Genomic DNA, 22,341 nt, shown 5'->3' with positions numbered 1-22,341 from the left:
ACATGACTATCGAGTATAGACCAGAAAGACACAATATGGTAGCAGATGCCCTTAGCAGGAAGGGACAACTTGAAGCATTGGAGGGAGAAGACCAGGCATCTAGGAGTAGGAGTCGAGTTTAGATGTCAGAAGAGATGCAGAATAAGCTCAAGGAAAGTGTTGGAACCGATACTTTGGCGCAGAATATAGTGAAGCAGATAAAGGAGGGGAAGACACGAAAGTTCTTTCTATGGGACGGGTTCTTGTTCTTTGGAAACCGACTCTATGTTCCAAAGTCATCTGGACTCAGGAGGCACCTTTTGAAGGAGTGCCACGACTCACCATGGGCTGGCCACCCAGAGCAACGTCATTCTTTGGCGTTGTTGGAGAGAGGATTCTTTTGGGAGAAGATGCGAGAGGATGTAGAGGAGTATGTACATAGATGCATCATTTGTCAGCAGGACAAATCGGATACTCAGAGACAAGGAGGACTGTTACAGCCTTTACTGATTCTTGAGAGGCCATGGATGAGTGTCTCGATGGACTTCAAGTTAGTTGGGACAGAGTTGTTGATGAGTTCGGGTTACTATCCGTAGACAAATGGGAAGACCGAGAGGATCAATGCATTGCTGGAGGACTACTTGAGACATTATGTGATGGCTGATCAGAAGAATTGGCCTGAACTCTTGGATATTTCTCAGTTTAGCTACAATATTCAAAAGAGTTCTGCGATGGGGTATAGTCCATTTGAGTTGGTGGATGTGCAGATGCCGGTTGCATCGCATACCGTAGTGACAGGAGGTTTCTTGAGGAGTCCTCATGCGAAGAAGTTCATGAAGGCCTGGGATGAGACCTTGGAGTTGGCACGGTTGCGCTTGCACGAAGTCGCAAGGAGAATGAAGAAATGGGTAGATAGAGGAAGACAGGATGTGCACTTCAGTGTGGGAGATATGGTGTTTCTCAGGATTACCGGGGAGCAGTTTTAGCGAGGCAAGGGGACTGGAAGCAAACTGACACGGAAGTTTGAGGGACCATTTCGAGTGAAGAAGAGAGTGGGGGAAGTTGCTTATGAGCTGGAGATTTCGCACCATATGCACATGAAGCATCCGGTTTTTCACATGATTCAGTTGAAGAGATGTAGACTTGATGATGATCATCTAGAGAGAGCTGAACTGCCGAAGGACCAGCCGGGATTGTGGACAAGCTAGGACTGGAGTTGGATAAGATTTTGAGTTATAGAACTACAGGGATTGGTTGCCACATGAAACAGGAGTATCTTTTCAGATGGAAGAATGCACCAGAGCAAGAAAGCTGGGAATCGGAGGACTCACTTTGGAGATGGAAGAAGAAGATTGCGAAGTATGAACGGAAGATATTGAGGCAGTCGGGATTATCGAGGGCGATAATGATTTCGAGTGGGGGAGGATGTAACGCCCTGCGGTTGGCGAGTCAACCGGGCGTGCCTTTCACCCACCGTGCGAAGTAACAAGATATGCGAGAGCGTGGAACGACCAAGGGCGAAGTGTTATAATGCACAGGCGAGTTGGCGTTCCATGGTTTATACGGGCGAGTTGGGGAGCTCGTATTGTAAGGCCGACTGAAGGCGAAATGGCAACCAAACGATATGTTGGTGGGTGGTCCCATGCCATGGGCGGGCCGACCCACATAAAGGCGTGCAGCGTTGTATGGTCGCGGCGGTTGAAGGCATGAATGGTGGGTCGGCCGAATGGCACGACCCCCGTTCCCAAACGATATATATATGCGACGTTGGGATAGCGATGGAGCATCATTCAGACTTCGCATTCGATTGAACATTGAAGTAGAGGTGCGAGAAAGGGGTAGCATAACCGCAGCGAGGCACAGGTCTATGCACTTGCTCGCCGGGCAGGGTTACACGAGTTCTCACACGAAGATTTGGTGATTGGTTGAAGGCACGGGTGGAGGGTGTTCTAAGGCGCCTGCCCGCCGAACGAGTTGACAAGTTTTGGGTTGTATTGTGGCAAGGGTTGTGCACGGGCACGCCCTTCCACTTGGGCAAAGGAAACTTGTGTCATGTATTATTGTTGGGTTGTGGTGAGACCACCGTGCGGTCTTGCACGGGTAGGCATCCAACTTGGGTATAACGCTGGTCGAGTTATACTCCCGGTCATTGTAAAAATTCTCTCATATAATAAAAGATTGATTTAACATGTGATGTTGTTCTCTTGCCGTTCTATATTGCTGATGTTTAATATTAATGGATTCCGCACATTAATATGTTATTCATGTTTAAGATGAATGTTAAGGCATAGTTCGTAAAGTAAGTAACAATGGAAGATGTTAATTACTTAGGCGGTGCCGCACTCGGCCAATTTAATGAAAAAAGAATTGGGGGCGTGACAGGTGATCCTCTAAAAATAGGTTGAAGCTGCTACACACCATATTCGGGCAGACTCATTACGAGGTGCGGCACCACCGAACACTTTCTTTTCACCAATACTTATGTTCGTGGACTACGCCTAACCAATTACTCCTACTTAGTTTGTGTTTTGCAACCAAGTATTATTAATGTTTCCTTTATACCAATGAACACCCATACACATTCATTATCATCAACAATTATAAACAAGAACACAATTGCACAGTATAAAGGGAGGGGCAATTCCCTGAACAATGAGTCTGCCTGATAATATATTATACAATCTTTTACAGGTTATAAGCTTTACAAGTATACTTGGAAACTCCAAGTTTCATACCTAGCCAATTTTACAATCTTCGGCAAACTCGGTTTCCCAGCTCGTCGGTGCCTCTGCATGGTCGCCGCATGACTCACCAACCCTTTGTTCACCTCGTCGCATGATCATGTTGTTTGCCCAACTTGGGCGCATCTCCAAGTCGCCACACACGGGCGCCTCCACCCGAGACACACCTCCATTCACAATCTCAACACTTCACCAAGTCACCGTGCACACTTGCATGACGGGCGGGCGCTCACCCGAGCCACCCAAGAACCCGTGCCAAGTCATCGCACAAACCGGGCGCCACACACCCGTGCACGCCTCACTCCAACCGGCGAGTGACCCTGCCCAAAACAAGAAAGCGCATTCCTTCGTGTAGCCTTGCCCAAGGTTGGGCGCATCACCGTTATGCGACCTCCTTTTACTTGCTGCGACTACTCTTCATTTTGGCACTTCTTCTACACGTTTGAGCGATTAGCGAATGTGTTCCAAATGAGCCATCAAGCGTGTAGTTTATACGCTCCACAAGCGGTCGCGCTATATCCTCGGCCGATCTTCACTTAACTTCAACCAATGTTTCTTGTTCATGCTTTTGGGCAGACTCATTATTCAGGGAGTTGCCCCTCCCTTTATACTGTGCAATTGTGTTCTTCATTTGTAATTGCTGATGTTAATGAATGTGTATGGGTGTTCATTGGTATAAAGGATAACATAATAATACTTGGTTGCGAAACACAAACTAAGTAGGAGTAAGTGGTTAGGCATAGTCCATGAACATAAGTATTGGTGAAAAGAAAGTGTTCGGTGGTGCCGCACCTCACTAAGAGCGGTTGAAAGACTACCATTGGCATGGGGGCATGACAGGTGGAATCAGAGCAGCTGATTCAGGCATTGAAGGTTGAATCCGCTACACACCTTCACCGAACTGAAGGTGGTATCAGAGCTAGTCTGAATACTTGGAGAAGTCTTATAGGAAGCTGAAAGCTGATTTAGGGTTGAAGAAGCTTGACAGTTGGTGACAGTGAAGCAGGTACTTGCAGGTGAAGGAAGCTGTTTCAAACACAAGTGAAACAAGGGCTGGTTCAGGTTGCAGGCATCTTGGTGAAGCTGTTGGATGGTCGAAACTAGATCGCAAAGAAGGAGGAAGTTGTTAACAATGGCAGCTGAGTCTCAAGCTGGGTCTAGTCTCGATACGAAGGATGCTACTATGGCACTTATGGAAAAAGTGTTGGAGAAGATGGAGGACTTGGAAGCTTCCTGGACTAAGAAGATGGACTTGTTCGATAAGGAGCAAGAGGCCAATTCGAAGATGAGGGAAGAACTCCGGACTCAACACACTGATCTTATGTGTACACAACTTGAAGTAAGGGTCAAGGAGGTTGAAGAGGCAAGGGACCAAGGTCTAGCAGAGATCATGGGCTTGCGAAAATCTCTTGACGAAGCCAGAGATGAGATCGCGGTGTTGAAGAAGACCGTGAGGCATAACTCAGGTGGAGGAGTGCCTCATGTGAAAGTCAAGGAACCAGAATCTTACGGTGGTACAAGGAGTGCAAAGACTCTTGGCAACTTTCTATGGGACATGGAGCAATACTTGGAACGCTTGGGTCTATCTGATGATGAGATGAAGGTCAAGGTAGCTGCTCAGTTCTTGACAAAGGTGCTAAGATGTGGTGGCAAAGGAGGATGGATCAGATTGCCAATGGCAGTGCTGGCGACATTACTTCGTGGGATGAGATGAAGAAAGCTTTGCAGACCCATTTTAGTCCTCAGGATGAAACGTTGGAAGCAAGGATGAAAATTAAGTTCATAAAGCAGACCGGGAACCTTCAGACATATCAGTGGGAGTTTGCAAGTGTGGTTCTGGAACTTCCTAACATGGCGGAGAGGGACAAGGTGTTCAATTTCATTATTGGGTTGAAGCCTTGGGCACGCAATGAAGTGAAGAGGCAGAGGATTAGAACACTTGAGGAAGCTTTTGCTACTGTGGATAGGTTGGTGGAGCATTATGATGAGACTTCTGATTATAGGAAGAAGAGGTCCGATAAGCGGAAAGATAAGAAGAAGGATGATGCTTAGAAATTGGATGATAATTTGAAGATGAAGAAAGCCTTGAAGTGTTGGATATGTGCTGGACCACATACGGTGAAGAATTGTCCTTCTAGACCGAAAGTGGTTGCGATTGCATAATCTAATGCGAAGAATGAAGAAGATTCTCTAGGGATGATGCAGATACTTGGTGCTGCTGTTGCTACAGAGGTGATCTCTCGGAGGGATCCTGAGAGGAACAGGTTGGAGTATGTTCGGATGAAGGTTGGGAGTGTTGATATACTCACTATGGTGGATAGTGGGGCCTCTCACAACTTCATGGGTGAAGATACTACGAGAAGAATTGGGCTGAAATTTGTACCGGTGAAGGCACAGATGAAGACAATCAATTCTCCTCCTGATAATGTTCTTGGTGTAGCTGAAAAGGTGGACACGACACTTAGTGAGTGGACAGGGAAGGTCGACTTCACTATAGTGCGGATTGATGACTATGAGGCTGTGCTGGGAATGGAATTCATGAAACAATTTGATGCTATGATTGTTCCACATTTGAAGAAGCTGTACATTTACGATGGAAGGGAAGATGTACCCATTGGTGTACCAACCATTGGAGTGACAAGGCCTGATTGTAAGTTGGTAGTGATGCAAATGGCGGATGAGAAGCAGATGGAAGATATGAGTAAGCGGTTGTCTATGGTTGAGACAAAGCTTACCGAGCAGTCATTGGTCATCAAGACTCTTTCAGATAGTATCTTGGATTTGTCAAGAAGGCTAGAAGTGGTCGAGGATGATGATGATGCTGATGAGGCATATGTGAGGCCGAATGTCCAGGGGAGGATCGGGTCACTTATCTACAGAGGATGGAGATAGAAAGTCCTGACAGATGGATTGAGATGATTAGTGAGGGTGAGCCTTTAGGCTCTACCCCCTCCACATCTTCTTAGATGACAAGAAGATGGGGCTCATTGTTAGCTACTCATGGCAGTGAGTCCTTAAAACAGGTTGAGCAGGTATGGTAGATGGTGCAGGGATGGCTTGGCATCAAGCATCATGACATGTTGCAGATGGGATGGAGTTTCCATGGACCTGAACATGGTGGTGAGATTCTTGGTGAGTCCGTGATGTGGCAGAATCTAAGGTAGACTGGTGAAGGCATAAGGATGTTCACTCTCATGGCTTGAGCGTGACAGTTGGATTAGCTACTCAACTAGTTTAGACATGGGGTCCGGAAGTGCACGGAGAGATGTTGGCATCAGGCAGACGAGGAGGACAGTTCGCAGGATGGGGACGACACATGGTGGAGATGGAAGTTCTACATATGTTGCAAGGATGTTTCCAGTATGTGGAGGAGTTGACATCATGGACAAAGGATGAGACAGATATTGATGTTGATCTTGGTGGATGGCTACTAGGATGGTATGTTGTCGAGGACGACAACGATTTCAGGTGGAGGAGGATGCAACGACCTGCAGCTCCGCCCGAAGTGCGACTGCAGAGGGCGCGCGGTTGGAAGTGAACAAACGATGTTCCAGTTAAGTGCGAGCTCCCTTGGATATGCGTTGGAGTGCTATGTGCATAATGAAGGTTGGGCGAGCTACTTATATGCGTGGAGGCATGGTGTAAAACATATGAGGCCGACCAACAAATGTAGTGAAGCTGACGGTGGGTGATACATTTGGAGAGGAGGCCGACTTGAAGATTAGAGCATTTGAGATGGCATATATATTGGAGATGCGTTGGAGGCATTTCCACCATCATTCGCTCATCGCTCAACAAAGAGAAGTGTGCAGAACAAGGTGTAGGCACAACAAAGGAAGAAAGGCATAGTTGGAGATGCGCCCGTCCTTGGGCAAGGCTGCACGGAGTTAGTCGCTTGTCTTGGTTTTGGGTGAAGGGAGGGGGCAGGGTTGCCCGCCGGTTGGAGTGAGGCGTGCACGGGGGTGTGGCACCCGGTTTGTGCGACGACCTGGCACAGGTTCTTGGGTGGCTCGGGCGAGCGCTTGCCTGTCGTGCAAGTGTGCATGGTGACTTGGTGAAGTGTTGAGATTGTGGACAAAGGTGTGTCTCGGGCAAAGGCGCTCATGTGTGGCGACTTGGAGGCGTGCCCAAGTTGGGAAAACAACACGATCATGCGATGAGGTGAACGAAGGGTTGGTGAGTCGTGCAACGACCGTGCAGAGACGCCGACGAGCTGGGCAACCGAGTTTGCCGAAGATTGTAAATTTGGCTAAGTATGAAACTTGGGGTTTCCAAGTATACTTGTAAAGCTTTGTAACTACTGTAAAAGATTGTATAATATATTATTCGGGTAGACTCATTATTCAGGGAGTTGCCCCTCCCTTTATACTGTGAAATTGTGTTCATTGGTATAAAGGATAACATAATAATACTTGGTTGTGAAACACAAACTAAGTAGGAGTAAGTGGTTAGGCGTAGTCCACGAACATAAGTATTGGTGAAAAGAAAGTGTTCGGTGGTGCTGCACCTCGCTAAGAGCGGTTGAAAGACTACCGCCGGCTTGGGGGCGTGACAGGTTGAAGCTGCTACACACCTCCATTGAAGTGAAGGTGGTATCAGAGCTGGTCTGAAGACTTGGAGGAGTCTTGTAGGAAGCTGGGTGAAGAAGGTGTACATACACTTGGAAATTGAAGACAATGAAGCAAGTACTTGTAGGTGAAGGAAGTTGTTTCACATACAAGTGGAACAAGAGTTAGTTCAGGTTGCAGGCATCTTGGTGAAGCTATTGGATGGTCGAAACTAGATCGCAAAGAAGAAGGAAGCTGTTAGCAATGGTAGCTGAATCTCAAGCTAGGTCTAGTCACAGTGTGAAGGATGCTACTATGGCACTTATGGAAAGAGTGTTGGAGAAGATGGAGGACTTGGAAGCTTTCTGGACTAAGAAGGTGGACTTGTTCGATAAGGAGCAAGAGGCCAATTCGAAGATGAGGGAAGAGCTGGAGGAACTCCGGACTCAACACGAGTACACTGATCTTATGTGTACACAACTTGCAGTAAGGGTCAAGGAGGTTGAAGAGGCAAGAGACCAAGGTCTTGCAGAGATCGTGGGCTTGCGAAAATCTCTTAAGGAAGCCAGAGATGAGATTGCGGTGTTGAAGAAGGCCATAAGGCATAACTCAGGTGGAGAAGTGCCTCATGTGAAAGTCAAGGAACTGGAATCTTACAATGGTACAAGGAGTGCAAAGACTCTTGGAAACTTCCTATGGGACATGGAGCAGTACTTGGAACGATTGGGTCTATCTGATGATGAGACGAAGGTCAAGGTAGCTGCTCAGTTCTTGACAAAGGATGCTAAGATGTGGTGGCAAAGACGGATGGATCAGATTGCCAATGGCAGTGCTGGTGACATTACTTCATGGGATGAGATGAAGAAAGCTTTGCAAACCCATTTCAGTCCTTAAGATGAAACATGGGAAGCAAGGATGAAAATTAAGTTCATAAAGCAGACCGGTAACCTTCAGACATATCAGCGGGAGTTTGCAAGTGTGGTTTTGGAACTTCCTGACATGGAGGAGAGGGACAAGGTGTTCAATTTCATTATTGGGTTGAAGCCTTGGGCACGCAATGAAGTGAAGAGGCAGAGGATTAGAACACTTGAGGAAGCTTTTGCTGCCGTGGATAGGTTGGAGGAGCATTATGATGAGACTTCTGATGATAGGAAGAAGAAGTCCGATAAGCCGAAAGAGAAGAAGAAGGATGATGCTTTGAAATCGGATGATAATTCAAAGACGAAGAAAGCCTTGAAGTGTTGGATATGTGCTGGACCACATACGGTGAAAAATTGTCCTTCTAGACCGAAAGTGGCTGCGATTGCAAAGTCTAATATGAAGAATGAAGAAGCTTCTGTGGGGATGATGCAGATACTTGGTGGTGCTGCTGCTACAGAGGTGATCTCTCAGAGGGATCCTGAGAGGAACAGGTTGGAGTATGTTCGGATGAAGGTTGGAGGTGATGATATACTCACTATGGTGGATAGTGGGGCTTCTCACAACTTCATGGGTGAAGATACTACAAGAAGAATTGGGCTGAAATTTGTACCGGTGAAGGCACCAATGAAGACAGTTAATTCTCCTCCTGATAATGTTCTTTGTGTAGCTGAAAAGGTGGACACTACACTTGGTGAGTGGACAGGGAAGGTCGACTTCACTATAGTGCGGATTGATGACTATGAGGCCGTGCTAGGAACGAAATTCATGAAACAGTTTGATGCTATGATTGTTCCACATTTGAGGAAGCTGTACATTTACAATGGAAGGGAAGATGTACCCATTGGTGTACCAACCATTGGAGTGACAAGGCCTGATTGTAAGTTGGCACTGATGCAAATGGAGGACGAGAAGCAGATGGAAGACATGAGTAAGCGGTTGTCCACGATTGAGACAAAGCTTACCGAGCAGTCATTGGTCATCAGGACTCTTTCAGATAGTATCTTGGATTTGTCAAGAAGGATAGAAGTGGTCGAGGATGATGATGATGATGATGAGGCATATGTGAGGCCGAATGTTCGGGGGGAGGATCGGGTCACTTATCTATAGAGTATGGAGATAGAAGATCCTCACAGATGGATTGAGATGATTGGTGAGGGTGAGCCTTCAGGCTCTACTCCCTCCATACCTTCTTAGATGACAAGAAGATGGGGCTCATTGTTAGCTGCTCATGGCAGTGAGTCCTTAAAACAGGTTGAGTAGGTATGGCAGATGGTGCAGGGATGGCTTGGCATCAAGCATCATGACATGTTGCAGATGGGATGGAGTTTCCATGGACCTGAGCATGGGTGAGATTCTTGGTGAGTCCGGGATGTGGCAGGAATATGAGATAGACTGGTGAAGGCATAAGGATGTTCACTCTCATGGCTTGAGCGTGACAGTTGGATTAGCTACCCAACTAGTTTAGACATGGGGTCCGGAAGTGCAAAGAGAGATGCTGGGATCAGGTAGACGAGGAGGACAGTTCACAGGATGAGGACGACACATGGTGGAGATGGAGTTCTACATATGTTGCAAGGATGTTTGCAGTATGTGGAGAAGTTGACATCATGGGCCAAGGATGAGACAGATATTGATGATGATCTTGGTGGATGGCTACCAGGATGGTATGTTGTCGAGGACGACAACGATTTCAGGTGGAGGAGTATGTAACGACCTGCGATTCCACCGATGAACGACCACGACCAGATGGAGAGGGCGCGCGGTTAGAAGGTTGAACGAGCAACAGTTGAACGAAGTGCGAGCTCCCTTGGATATGCGATGGAGTATTATGCGCATAATGAAGGTTGGGCGAGCTACTTATATGCGTGGAGGCATGGTGTAAAACATATGGAGGCCGACCAACAAATGTAGTGAAGCCGACGGTGGGTGATACGTTTGGAGAGGAGGCCAAATTGAAGATTAGAGCATTTGCGATGGCGTATATATTGGAGATGTGTTGGAGGCATTTCCACCATCATTCACTCATCGCTCAACAAAGAGAAGTGCACAGAACAAGGTGTAGGCGCAGCAAAGGAAGAAAGACGTAGTTGGAGATGCGCCCGCCCTTGGGCAAGGCAGCACGGAGTTAGTCGCTTGTATTGGTTTTGGGTGAAGGGCACGGGCAGGGTCGCCCACCGGTTGGAGTGAGGCGTGCACGGGTGTGTGGCGTCCGGTTTGTGCGATGACTTGGCATGGGTTCTTGGGTGGCTCGGGTGAGCGCCTGCCCGTCGTGCAAGTGTGCATGGTGACTTGGTGAAGTGTTGAGATTGTGGACAAAGGTATGTCTCGGGTAGAGGCGCCCGTGTGTGGCAACTTGGAGGAGTGCCCAAGTTGGGCAACAACACGATCGTGCGATGAGGTGAACGAAGGGTTGATGAGTCGTGCGGTGACCGTGCGGAGACGCCGATGAGCTGGGCAACTGAGTTTGCCAAAGATTGTAAATTTGGCTAAGTATGAAACTTGGGGTTTCCAAGTATACTTGTAAAGCTTGTAACTTGTAAAAGATTGTATAATATATTATTCGGGCATACTCATTGTTCAGGGAGTTGCCCCTCCCTTTATAATGTGCAATTGTGTTCTTCATTTATAATTGCTGATGATAATGAATGTGTATGGGTGTTCATTGGTATAAAGGATAACATTAATAATACTTGGTTGCGAAACACAAACTAAGTAGGAATAAGTGGTTAGGCGTAGTCCACGAACATAAGTATTGGTGAAAAGAAAGTGTTCGTTGGTGCCGCACCTCGCTAAGAGCGATTGAAAGACTACCGCTGGCTTGGGGGCGTGACAGGTGGTCCTTGCCATCCCTATTTACAAGTAAATGAACTAGAAGTCCTCTAAAAAGCTAGTGGATTACATACACATGAAACTCTGTTTTCTCAAGAATTTTCTCATTCCCTCACTCCACACAGTAGAATCCATGCCACTGTTATGGTTAGAGGGCTCACTATAGATCTTACCCCAGAGTTCATCAGTAAGGTCAAAACACTTCCCCAAGGAATTGCATGGAGAAAAGAAGTCAAAGCAGACAGTCAGGTGGCAAAAGGAAATTCTTTTTAGAAGGTGAAGAACCCACAGAGGATAAAAATGGAGTAAGGAGGGATAGACTGCCATACCCATGGAGTGAGGTATGCTTCCAACTCATTAGATATATCTCATATAAGGGTAGATACAATGTTGTTTATGGCTACCATTTTAGGATGCTTGAAGAACTAACATTTGGGGTAGAAACACCAGTTCACCAAAGACTCAGCATACCCTATTTATTGATGCAATCACTCATAGACTCCAGAAACAAAGTAAAGGAAGGGAATTCCAAACAATTGGCTCACCATGGTTTGATCAGAATCCTCATTGAGGATGCCCTCCAAAACCTCAGGATCCCTATAAAATGGTTAGTCTTCAGAGACTTACTAGTAGAGGATGACATCAAAACCCTCATCTATGATGTTAGTCCTTCTATCAGAGAGGAAGAAGGCATTGAAACAGAAGGGGAAGAACACAAGGAGGAGTCACCTAGGGTGTCTCTAGAGGCCCCTGAGAGGACAACTGCAGGAAAAGGAAAACCAACTAGCATGTATGGCCAACCTCTCTTTGGAGGCCATCCAATGTAGGATGCCAACTAAATCTTGTGCTATTTACCTCAGAGAAAAATGGTTGCAATTTTAGATTAAAACACTAGCACAAAGGGGCACCATGCCATTTCAGGATTGCAGGCAATTTATTGATCTTTGTGATCAAAGTGCACTAGAGGATAGGGCCAAAATGGCTGAATTTTACTTGCACAACATGGCCCTCACAGACATGAATATTTGGGATCCTAATGCAGAGCTAGGAGAGCTACAATTAATGGCTTTAGCATCATCAATGAACCATGAGAAGTCAAGGGCTGTAGAGATGAAAAGAATCTTGGCTAGAGATCAAAATGAACCTCTTTTCATCAGAGTTGAACAATCAAATCCCATGGCCTTGATCAACACCCATAATCTAATTGCAAATGATGCTCAGCTGACACCTAGATATCTTGCTGCCCAAGAGCAAGAAATTTCACATTTTGAGGATATGTTTAGGCTGCTAATGGATGATAATATACATGCTTGCTAAAAGATATGGAAAACACTTCCACACAGCTTGAAGATAAGAGAATAGCACTCCCCTCAAAGGTTGAGAGAGGCACTCAATAGGACACCTATGTATAAGCAATCAATGAAAAGGTTGAAGGTCAATTGGATAGGCCTAAAACTCAGTCCACCACTACTCCTAGGGATGCTAGAAGGGAGAAAAGAAGAAGAGGAAAAGAGGTAGTAGGAAGAAGTAGAAAGGAAAGCAGGCTTCTATGAACTAGAAGAAGAGACCACAATAGAAGCATGGGATGTTAGAGAGGCTACCAAAGCCATGAAGGACATGGACATTGACTAAGTTGCTTAGAGGATGAGCAACACTTTCAGTAGGGGGGTGATGATGAGCCTCATCATTGGGTAATTATATGGGCCTTAATTGGCCTTAATTCACCTCCTAGATTTGTCAAACCAACTATTCTCATAACTTATTGCATACTTTTGATTATATTTTGTTTATGAGATGAGTTAAAGTTGGATATTTTGCTTTGTGGTCTAATATGCATGTAATGCAGGAATAAAGGATAAAACCAAGGAACTGTGGCAAAGACCTTGGTCAAAACTCAGATTGGACAAGGGAGAGGAATTATAGGAGGTAAATCATCCTCATTTACTACCCCTCCATTCGAATATTCCTCCATCAGCTCGGAGTGAAAACAACCAAATCATGAGGACTAAAAGACATCTGAGCAAGTGAAAGTGATAGAAACCAGTTTATCTTGAGTGGGGAGCCAAGCCTCCCTAATGGGAAGGAAGTCGTTGGAGACTTCAGATGTATAAGTAGAAAGGCTTAGGACCTCAATAGGATTTGGATTTTTATTGTAAAACTCTGCTTTATCTCTAAGTTGCAAGACTTATGACAGTTTGTTATGTAATCCATGGTTTTGATAATGACACTGAGTTTCATTTTGAGCTAGCTTTGAGTTAATTCAGAGGGCTGAAGTTCTTGGGTTAGGGCCCAACCTGAGTAGCCAAAACTTCTCTATACTATACATGTATGCTAGCATAGGTTTCTGTTTATGTTCATTTGCTTAAGTAGCTGCACTTTCATTATAACAGTATAGCGTAGATTTATGGTTTAACTGTTCATTTTCTTAAGTAGTTGCATTCCGCTTACAGTAGTGTAGAGTAGATCAGTTGTGCTTTCGTTTACTTCCATTTGTGCCTTCTTTCAATTCATAGGTTAGCTAGGAGGAAAAGATCACCACAAGGTTGTCCGTAGGTGTCTTGGCCTCACCTCCTCCCTCTGGGACCATGACTTGAAGAAGAGACCCTTCAACAAACCCAAAAACATAGGTTTCTGGTTCTCACATGAGCTATGGAGTTTGTTGTTTGATGCAGTTACTTGTTCACCCTCACTGGTTTTTCTATCATTTTCATTTGAAACCTCCTTCAGCACGTTATTCATGCATTGTCTCCTCACCATCCGATTCACAACAAACTTGCCCAATCACTGTTCGATTCATTAGTTTATCCAACTGTTGCCTCGCATGAATTCTTCCACCTAGTTTATGCGCTTTAAATCCCCATCGTCGATCTACCTTGCCTGATCAATGACTATCGCATCACCTCAACACTTTATGCTCCTTAATACCGTCGATCCGCCTCGCCTGATCCGACGGCTATTGCGCCACCCTATCGCCAACTAGCTTGGCCGATCTCCATCGTTGATCCGTCTAGCCTGATCCCACGACTATCGTGCAATCTCGTGTGGATTCTTGTAGGATCGTTATCCGCTCGAGAGCATGCAAGAAAAGTGGTTTTCTCATGCTACATGTCGCTTAGTAAGGCTAATCGCGTGAAATTTAGAAATACAGCTTACAACCTTGAGGGCGCGCGAGAAACTTCTTACCGCCTTTGAAACTCGCTCCATCATTTGCACACATTTTCTTCCCGCGATATGATCTCTGCCATCCATCCTCCGATTAATCCTGTTTGTCCATCTCTTGACTTAATGTCTACAATAAGATATCCGTTGTTCATCTGCTTCATTACCCTTTTCGTCCATCCATTTACTTAATTCCTCGCGATACGATCTCCGCCATTCATCTGCTTCATTACCCTGTTCGTTCACCTATTCACTAAATCGCCCGCGATAAGATCTCCACCGTTCATTATGTTCGTTAACCCTATTCATCCATATATTCGCTTAAGCCCCCGCGATAAGATCTCCACCATCCATCTTCTGGTCATTGATCGATCCAACGGTCCCTTTGCACTACTGTGTCCTTACGTACTCCTTTCACTAATTTCGATCTCCAACTGCTCTTCCGCTTGAAAACGGATTCAGTGTAGTTCCTTTGCTTACACCTTAGTATAGTTTAATGCTCTTTACCTCTACAACTTAGATAGTAGCATTAGGTTATTGTTGATTTAGCAATTCTGTTTAGCATAGCTGTTTAGAGGGTTAGTTAGGTTATGGTGTGGTTTAGCATTACATGCTATTTTCTTCATTACTGTAGTAGAGTAGCTCTCTCTTAGAATAGATTTGCTCTTCTTCCATCAAAGAATTAAGATTTTTTCTGACCCTATAGAAGTCTGGCTTGGAACCCATGGGGTCTCTTGCCAGATGAGCAATGACAATAGGCATGACCTTCACTTTTACTTGTGCATATAGCACTGTCACTTCCAAGTTTGTATGAACCCCGGGTTGACAAGTAAAGTTGGTAGCCCTGGGAGTTGCAACATTCTTATTGCAATACCTAGGCTCATCAGAAGCCTTGGTTGGACAAACACTATGGAAGCCATGTATACGATATGGGTTGAGTTACTAGTTCTGGAAGCCTTGGTTGGACAAATGCTCTGGAAGCCCTGGAAGGCTTGGATGGAGACCAATCTAATGATGGTTTTTGGTGATGTCTAACCATGAGGTGGAATCACTGTTTGATGGGTTTAGGTGTATGAACTCTGGAAGCCTTGGATGAGTTTTGATTGATGTGTTCTATGAGATCCCACATTCATGCTTGGAATATGGCACGAGGGTGAATGGTTGAAGATAGATTTGGCTCAACCATTCTACGGTTATGTGGAACGTGGTAGTCCCATCTTCGGTTGGTTCATTGCATTCATTAATGAGAAATCAATTCCTTGATCTTCATGTGTAAAGGTACTGATGTATTTATGGATTTGATGGCCGATATGTTTATTGTATTCCTGTTTCTATTATGTTGGTTATATGCACATTTTATGACAACAACTATGTATGGCTTTCAACATGTTTTTACTTGTATGTGAATGGATAATGTGTCTATGACTTAATGGAGGATAATGTAGCAAATGGAATGAGGGAACAATGGTTCATAGAGATTCTCAGATAAGTATGAGATCCTTACACTTAATTCTATTATTTACACCTATAGATTACATGTCGATGATATGTTTGACGAAACGCCTGTCATGGCTAGTAGGGTTCTGGTTATGGTCTTGTTCAGTTTATTTCTTTTTCATCCTTGTTTCCTTGTATTCTTACCAATTTTAAGTGATCATTCCATTCTGGGCAGTGTCCCGAGCTTTGGCCCGAAAAAGGTGGCTCAAATCCTAGATTGCTAGCAAAAAGAGCGTTAGTTTAGAGACTAACTCGGTTGGGCAGTGTTTGGGGAGCATTATAACTCACCTTGCCAGTTTTTGGGGAGCTTTATAACTCAACAGGGTAGTGTCTAGGGAGCGTTACTCTGCCCTAAGTTTCTCAAACAATAGTAGGACCCAGGGATAGGCTCTCTGAGTGGCTGACTTGTCTTCTGAAGGTTCTGTGGATGATGTTGGATGATTGTGTGTGATGTTTCGTCGATTCCATTTCCTTAAAGTCATCAAGGAGGTTGAATCTCATCATAGTGGCCTCTCATTGCATGTTTACCCCAGTTGGCTAGTTGCTTGGGTAGATGTGGGAGGAGGGTGTTACAGAGTGGTATCAGAGCGTGGTTGCACTCTCCTTCGGCTGTGTGTTGATCATGCTTGCATGTTGGTTGCATGTGTGTTTTGTATGCATGTATTCCATGTGCTTGTGGCATTTGCATGGTATTGATCATGGTTGTAGTGATGTCACCATGTGAAGGTTGAAGGTGTTGTCATGGAGTATGTCTTCATGTGTGTATAGTTGATTATGCATTGTTATGCACGTCAGTGTTCACATGTTATCAAGTGCACGTGAGGTGGTTGTTGTTGTTGTGCATGAGGTCATGGTTTATGTAGTTGGTATGGTCATACATTGATGACTAAACTCTAGCTAGAATGGCGTGTATATGGTTTTTTATTCATGTGTTATATGTATATATGCAATTATTATGCATGTATGTCTTGGCTATAGTTATGCATGAATAGTAGGTCAAAAATGCCTTGTGAAGTCAATGTATGAAATTTAGGCAATCATGGTGCTATTGGTTGTTATGATGATAATATGTTAGCTAAGATAGAGCAGGAGATGCAGATTATCATAATGAGGTTGTTGCATTGGACTTTGGGGTAAGAGCAGGTCATCATATAGGTAATGTATGTTTGGCATGCAGGTATGTAAGTCAAGGATTGTTATATGCATTAGGTTTATGTACATGTCCTTTGATGTTATGGTTACATACATGATAGATGATAGTTGATTAGTGTAGTCATATGCACGTGTGTCGGATAGTCAAGAATGATAGTAACATGTGGTTGTAAGCATTGCGATTGTTGTTTTATTTTAGATAACTTGAGGATTATATTATATGTTGTTGATGAAGTATCTTATAGGCTAACTTGTTGTTGCTAAATGATAGTTAGCTTAATGATTAGGTTTATTTCATTAAGATCTTGATGTTGTAATTTGGATTAGTTATATGCGTGATAGGTATGTTCATTGCATTGAAGATCTTGATGTTATATGGATGGTGTTAACCTGGTTTGACCTATGCAGATGGTTATGGTTGCAATATTCAGGTATGATTCGACATATTTGTGATATGGTGTCGTACTAATCTATATTGATTGTACATATGTGATTGTTATGCATGAATGAAAATTGTTAATGAGTTTATGATATGAACATGCTAGCTAGTTGCCTATTATGGATATCATGATCTTATTTATGTTTGAGTTGATATGTTGTGAAGTTATATCGTTCTAACTAGCTTGATTGTGCAGACAAGATAGCCTCCCCTAAGACATAGTAAAGTATGAGTTTGCTTATGTAGTATATTAGGTGCTTCATAGTTGATTATGTTGTCTATTTGGTATTTGAGTGTTTGGTGCCTATTATGTCATCTAATTGATTTATTTAACATGGTATGTTTGCAAGTTGGTTGAATGTTTAATGAATTGCATAATATGAGTATGTGTTGCAATGATCTTGTTTTAAGATGATGGTACTAATACATAAGTGTTAAGACAGTTGATAGGCACTTGATTGTAGTAGGTGATAGTTTTAGAAATATGCCTAATGACTGTGAGTTGACTACAAATTATGACATGATTGTTAGTATTGGTAAAGGTTGATTTCAAATTGATAGATATGATTGTCTTGATATTTGGAACATGTGGTTGACATGTGTAAACAATTGCAGAAAACATGTTCAGCATTAGTTTGACAAGGTAATAGTTAATGTGTTTATATAACTAACAATTGGGTGATGTGACAACACATAGTAAGCCTCGATTGCAACAAGGTAAAAAGGTAAAGGAAAGGAGTTGGGCAAGAATTCCTTTGGCTATGTTTGGAAACCCTAGTTCCAAACGAATGAGTGTGTTGCATATAGAAAGTCTTCTTAACTTTAATCGTGTCTGACGTTATGTGGATACATTCTATATTCATGAACATGTACTTGATAGGTATATTATCCAGTCTTTAGTTTCAGGTGGATCTGTCAAAGGATTGGAGTCCCTTGAGAGATGGTGTGGATGTGTTCAATTACAAGCAATGTGCTTGGCATAACAAAGTAAGGTAACCAATGTATTGTTATGTTTCTTTATGCACTGAGAGTTATGTGTTTATGGTAGTATGATGCAGGGAGTTGCATGTCAAGAGAGGTTGCCATGAAATTTTGAAGAAGGATCAAGTTGAATTTTCCTTGGGAACCATGGGGATTGAGTCATGGTACTTGTTGTTAGTATTGTGCTTTTGGTCTTTTAGTGCTTTGTTGTGCTTGATTGTGGTTTTGTTTTTATCTTGTGCATGGCCATGCCACTTTGGTTATGGTGTCGTATTATTGTTATAGGGTTTCATGATATTCTCTTGTTGTTTCTTGGCTTGCCTTTTATGTTTTGAGTCTTAGGAATTGGTTGGGAAAGAGGAAAGTTAATGGAGCTCGGGGAGATCTATGTCGTACTCGAAAGGTAATGTAAGACTCAGAGGAAGCTTTGTGCATGAGTAAGCGCAACAGAGGGTAATACTATGACATCGATTTAGACTAGTTGGGTCCATTGGTGTAAATGGACGATATCAATACAGTCATGAGAAAGGTAACCAAAAAAGGTAAAGTAAATGGATCTGAGGTGTTAGATGTCTTGGCTATGTTAGGAACGACTGTTCCCAATGTTATGCATGAATAAAGGAAGTTCTCTTGACCTTGAACTTGATATATGGTAATTATGTTATGATCATGATTATGCTAATGTTTATACATGTAGGTGTGTATGTATGTCATATCTCACAGGGTCATCATGGATCATAGTTGTTTAAGGCTAATGTTTATATGTATATATGCATATTGTTGTCTGACATAATCATGATTGTTTTATGCTAATGATTATATATGTATGTATATATGTACCCATGTCACTATTTGATAGGGTTGTCAAGGATCATTCTTGCGGAGGAATGTTTTCCTATGCAGGAGAATGGCGTGAAGAGGTTCTTGGTTCATGAGGAATCAAGTGGGAAGAATAGTCATGACAAATATATGAGGTCAGTACCATGTGGTTATAAGTTGATATTATGTGATTATATTATGTCTATGTTATGGACAGGTTATACCAAGGGATACACCAACAAAGCGAAAGCAGTGTGGTCTGCAGCATGCTAGGATGAGCATGGATAAGACACTAGAAGCAAGGTTTCTTGGTAAGGAAAGTGTGGTTTTGGATGTGTGGTACCACTGTTATGCTTACGTTGTATATGTTGTACATGTTGCATCTGTGATGTTGTGTGTAGGTGGTGTGGTGCATATTTAGTGTGTGTACATGTTGTTTATGCAATGTTATGTACATGGTGTTAGTACAGAGAGTGTTGTATGAATGTTTCATATTCAGTGTGGGGTATAGATGGTGCTATGTACATGTTGGATATGCGGTATTGTGTACATATTGTACTGTGTGCATAATGGATATGCGGTGTTCTGTACATATTGTGTTGTGTGCATGTTGGATATGCAGTGTTGTACAGACGATGTTATGTACATGTTGGAAATGTAGTGCTATGTACTAGTGGTGTTGTGTGCATGTGGTACATTGGTACTATGTACATTTGGCGTGGTGTGCATGATTGTACAAGTGGTGCTGGTGCATATGGTGTTGTGTACATGTTGTACAAGTGGCGTTGTGTGTAGGGGGTGTTGTGTACATGTCATGTATGTGGTGATGCGTACATGTCGTGCATGTGGTATTATATATGTGGTATTTTATACATGTTGTACAGATGGTGCGGTGTACATGTGGCGTTGCGTACACGTTGTGCAGGTTGTGTCATGTAAATGTGATGTTGTGCACACGTTGTGCAGGTGGTATAATGTACAAGTGGTATTGTGTACATGTTGTATATATGGTACTGGTGTATGTGTGGTATTTTGTGCATGTCATATATGTTGTGTTGCGGGCATGCGGTACTATACATGTGCATTGTGTAGTCGTGGTATAGTGACATTTGTATTCATTATGTTGTACTCTATGTGGGTACATGTATCATGTGGTGTTGTACATTGGGTATATATGTATGACTTGTGTTGTATATCGGGTGTATGTGTATGCATTTTGTGGTGTCGCACGTTGTGCGCAGATTGTATATCTTGTAATGTACATTGTGTACGTATACGTGTTGTGTTGTGTCATACACTGGAAGTAGGAGCATGTATCATGTTGTGTTTTACACTAGGTGTAGGTGTCTGTTTTGTATGTTAGGTGTAGATGCATGTATTTCATGGTGGTATGGCGTGTGTGGTTGTATGTGTGGGATGTACACTATGTGTGTGTTCACATGGTTGAGGAGAAGGCACTTGGTGTCTGTTGGATCTGGAGTGCATATAGAATAAAGACAAGGTAGAAGCTAAGGATCGACTAAAGGATAAGTATTAGTATTTTATTTCAATTTAATTATGCATGTTATTAATGATTCTGGTCTATGATTATTACATGTGACCTGTCAGTGTCGGTATCTTCATCCCTCCGTCAGAGATCAAATCCTCTTGTTGCATTTCATATTAGGTGTCCCGCCCAGTCATTCGCATTACATTAGGTGCATAGATCATCTGACGGTAGTGGCATTCCTATAGTTTCCCTCATGTTATCTACTTGTTGGCTCATGTTTGTTCATTTAAAAACATATACAATCTCCCTTTTATCTCGAAAATTGCAAAAGTTGTCTTTAGGGTTTCATGGTCGATTAGGTCTAGGGTTTCATTAGGGTTTCGTAAAAAAATGTGTTAAAGTGTCCAATAATTACCAGTAGGCCATGAGGAGGTTGTAACATCAATAAATTTCATCACCAAGTGTTCGAAAATGTGAGTTTTGAGGAAAAAACAGAGTATTTAGCCTTTATTGTAAAAAATCATGAAAATTTTGTTTCCTGCATTGTAAATTTCTTCATATGCACCCTGGTTTCTTTCCTTAGCCCCAGAAGCTTCAACACCTGCAAGACAAGCAAAGCAGAGGTTATTTTGTTCATCACAAAGCCCAAATGCAGTGAAAAAGTCCAAAAAACAGAGTTCAAAATAAAGTCATTTTAAAAACATTGTAAAAGTGGGTTTGATGAGCCAAAAATTTAAAAGCTCTTTGTTTATAAGCCATTTTATCATTTGAAGAGTTCATTTGCAAAGGAGAAGCAAGGCAAAGTGATTTTGTTGAGCAAGAGAGAAAATTGGGTGAAAATCGCTCCTAGTGACCGGCGCGGCGCACTGGGTAGGAGGCGCGGCGCATACATCTGGCGCGGCGCACTGGGCCTCAAACTGCAGTTCAAATTTGCATAGGTGCAATGCATATACTGGGTGTGGCACATTGGGTATGCTGCGCGGCGCACACAGCCAGGAAGCCCGAAAATTGCCAAATTCACTCCAAAATCGCCCAAAACGCATGCATTGCCATCGATACAAGTAGGTTGAACTTCTCTCATGGTTTTTCATCCAAGATTGATGGTTGTTGATGGTGTTTGATGAATGGTGAAGTGTGTTAAGGAAAGAAAACCCTATCCCTTCAAATTTTTCAAAGGAGATTGCTACTAGGGTTTTGTGTTGGTCATTTTACTACCAAGTATCCCCCCACCTCATCACTCCCTAGTTCCATACTCCCCTTGCTTCCCTTATTTCCCAAGTTTACATACCCCTTAATTCACTAATCATATACCCCTATTCCTATTTCCTAAAACCCAAATACAAACCCCAAACCCTAACCCTATACAAAAACTCCCATAACATCCCATATTTCCCTAACTAAATCTATCCCAACAGTCCCAAAATTCCCACTATTTTTCCCTCCCCTTATACTCCCTCATTTCACTGTTTTCCCTTGGTAGCAGAGGTCAAACAATCATCAAAGGCAGTCCAACACAGTTTGACACATCAACACCTATTTCTCCAAGGCAATTTGCCTACCAGCAACTATGACATCTGATCCTTCATATGATTATGAAGAGGAGACCAAAAGTGACTCACCCACGGAGGGACATGCACCCAGGAGGCCTCATAGAGGTGGCAGACATATTAGAGAAGAACCAACCACTCTTGCCGAGTTACAGGCCTACCCTCTTGCCATCTTTTGTTTCCAACATCAGTCATGTTATGAATTTTGTGAGAAGGTTGCTAATTTTCAGTTTCATCATGA

The sequence above is a fragment of the Pinus tabuliformis genome, chromosome Q (genome assembly GCF_031772625.1).
Source record: "Pinus tabuliformis cultivar Carrire ecotype Pingquan chromosome Q, CPIR1, whole genome shotgun sequence".
NCBI lineage: Eukaryota > Viridiplantae > Streptophyta > Pinopsida > Pinales > Pinaceae > Pinus > Pinus tabuliformis.
Note: the sequence above shows the minus strand (reverse complement) of the source record.